This window comes from Furipterus horrens, unplaced genomic scaffold, assembly GCF_987537825.1.
Source record: "Furipterus horrens unplaced genomic scaffold, mFurHor1.1.pri manual_scaffold_6, whole genome shotgun sequence".
Lineage (NCBI taxonomy): Eukaryota > Metazoa > Chordata > Mammalia > Chiroptera > Furipteridae > Furipterus > Furipterus horrens.
The window spans coordinates 83,711,296-83,714,450 of NW_028327176.1; the positions used below are offsets into that span (position 1 = coordinate 83,711,296).

Here is a 3,155-nt window from a genome sequence, read left to right on the forward strand (position 1 = left end):
TCCAATTCCTTGCCTACCCAGGTTTTTTAAAGCATATTTTCTGTAAGAAAAATACCAATAACATATGTTACTTGTAAGAAACTCACTGCTATAGCAAATGTATTTCTTTATTCATTTAGGGAAAATATCTTGCAGATAGCAAGATATGGAAAGCTGTCTGTTATAGGTAGGATATGCTACCAGGTAGACATTTCCCCAAAGCAAAGTAAAACTTCTCTCCCACTATAAACTTACTGCTCAACAACCACCCTTGTCCATAAAGGGGGTAGGGAGTCTTGAGACTTTTTTGACAGAATCTTAAAATTGTTTTATTATTTTTAAAGTTGTCACTAATATATATATACATGCTTTAAAATCTTAGATCAAAAAACAAACCGAAGATCTTCACTGTATGCCAAATTAAGAATCAATCCACTGGTTACTCAAACATCAGTTTGGTTATCTGGGACTTTAGTAATTAAGAGTAAGCAAATAGTAATCATGTAGGTCAATTGCCCATTTACCATGGTACTTCAGTTTGAAATAAGAGTAATTTGTGCTTTTCTTTCTTTCTTTTTTTATCAGCAGATGCCTGTTGTCCACATGGAATACAAACACACACATTCACATACAAACATGAAAAAAATAATATTGATGGGCTCCATAGAAGTAAGCAAATAAAACAGTTTTGAAGACTTACTAATACAAAAAATTAGGAAACCTCTCATGTGGAATATACATTTTAAAGTTGTAAATGCTGAGTATCAGTTTAACACACAGCATATTTACTATAACAAAATAAAAATGTTTCCTCCCAATCTCAGAGCAAGTGTCACACCCAAAAAGGAAATTCACTATTTAAAAAAAAAAAAACAATGATAAATCTAAGAAAAGCAATAGTAAAATAATCTTTCCTAGGCTAATGATTCTTTTATTTATATGTTTTGTTTAACTATACCAATTTTTTAGTTAGTTAGATGGTAATAGGAAACATTGAAGCGCAAATATTATGAATTTATCAGTACTCTATCAAGCATATGTTTCCTCTTCTATCTAAAAAAATCAGTTCTAATTACGTGTTAAAGTGTTTTGTTTCCCTTACAAGAAAAAAAAAAGCTTCATTGTTTCCATTTGGTCCAATGCATGGGAGAAGGTTCTAGGGAAGTTGAAAGGCTGCTCACCGGGGGCAGGTAGAGGCTCAGGCTGAAGCCAGACACCAGGGGAACACAGAGGGGCCCCTCAAAGGCCTCTGGGTTCTGAACGCTCCTAGTTGTGCCTGAGGGTGAGGCTTTCGAAGTGATCCCTGCCCAGCCCAGCCTGGGGGCCCACCAGGCTTTGGAGGTTGGTCAGGACTCACCCATCTTCTCGATGACTTTCACCTCTTCGTCTAGAAAGTGGTTCTCCAAGCGGTCACAGAGATGAGGGTCTGTGCGGGCAGAACCCAGGGCAGGCAGCTCCAAAAGGGCCTGGTTTGGGTTCTTCTCCAGGACCATGGCAGTATCCATGGCGTCCTGAGTGTCACCCCACTCATCCTGGTAAGGCTTCAGCACCTCTTGGAAGCACCACCACCACGCTGGTCTTGCATCTTTAAGAGATGCTCTCTCCCTCCACTCTTCTCCTCCGCCCACTGTAGGAAATGGCCGAGGCCTTGCAGAGCCACCTCCTCACCATGGAACTAAAAGCCCAGAGAGAGGTAGGTGTAGGAGGCCCGCAGATGCAAGGTGACCAGGTGGTTGATTGCAGCACCCACCTCAGTGAAATAATTCTGACGAATTTGAGAGCTCATGCTTATTTGGAAATAGAGTTAAGGTTCTGAAGCTGGGGACTGGAAAGGAGGCTGGAAGAAGGGGCATCCCTGGGTCTGTTCTCTCTGTCCAAATACTGTTGGAGCAAGAGACAGATCCGGAGGATAATCAAGGGCCCTGCCAAAGTGTGTGTGTATATTTTAACATTAGTAAACAATTTCTTAAAATGAGTGGGCAAATAACAGAACATCCAATTTTGCATAATTAATTAAACTAATAAACGAAAGAGATAGTTATAGTCTCACTTGTGATCACTGACTAGCATCAAAGAGAAGAATACAATTTCTCAGAGTCGTGGACTCCTTGAAAAATTGGAAAAAGAATAATTGATTTTTGTAGGTGCATCTTACATTTTCCAGCAGGTAAATCACTCAAGGTGGCAATGTTTTCTCAAATTTCAGTCTGAGAAAGAAGTAATATTTTAAAACATGAGACAATGGAAACTTTATTACAAAATGGAAAGATTTATTACATAAAGTGCTGAAGAGACGCAGAATAAGTCTGTCTCTTTAATAAAATGCTTCATCCATCATCCAAAGCATACAATATTTTACTTTCTTTTATGCAAATACATTTCTTAGGCACTGTCATAACACAGTGACAAAAGCATGGACATTGAACCAGACAGACTTCCTACTTACTAGCTGAGTGATATAAACAATTCATTGAGGTTTTCCCAAACCTAAGTTTTCAGTGGTCAAATAGAAATAATAAGACATCCTAATCCATACAGGGTCATTGCCTATAGAACATGTACAATCTCATATGGCCCTTTCCACTTACTGTTATTTTTATTGCATTCATATCACAAAGAAATGCCAGTCGTTTGTTTTTTGTTTTATTTCATTGATTATGCTGTTACAGTTGTCCCAATTTCTTTTCCCTCTGCTCCCCTCCACCCTGTGACCCCCCTCCCTCCAGTTGTCCCCCTCCTTAGGCCATGCCCATTGGTTGTGCATATAGTTCTTCTCAACATCTTCCTGTCTACTCCCACTCTCTCCTACTATGCTTCTTAATTCATGCATCATCTCCCTCCCTTTTCCCCCTTTCTCCTCCCCACTGACCTCCCCCCTATATGTTCCCCATACCTATTTTTTTCCCTCTCATTGCCTACTTAGTTTGCTTAGTTTGCCTTTGTTTCAATTCCCTAGCTTCTGCTGTTGTTTGTTGTGACACAGTTTTCATTTTAATGTTCATAGTTTTGATTCTCCATCTGCTAAACAAGTCCCTTTAACATCTCATATAACAATGGTTTGGATCTTATGAACTCCTTCAGTTTTTCTTTGTCCTGGAAGCACTTTCTCTGCCCTTCTATCCTGAATGACAGCTTCGCTGGATAGAATAATCGTGGTTGTAGGTTTTTGATTTTCA

The 3,155-nt window shown here is 39.2% G+C and overlaps 1 pseudogene; it reads right to left on the reverse strand.

Moving 5' to 3' along the window:
* Nucleotides 1-1,245: 1,245 nt before the first annotated feature.
* Nucleotides 1,246-1,765, reverse strand: LOC150006665 (ferritin light chain pseudogene; annotated as a pseudogene).
* Between the last annotated feature and the right edge of the window lie 1,390 nt (nt 1,766-3,155).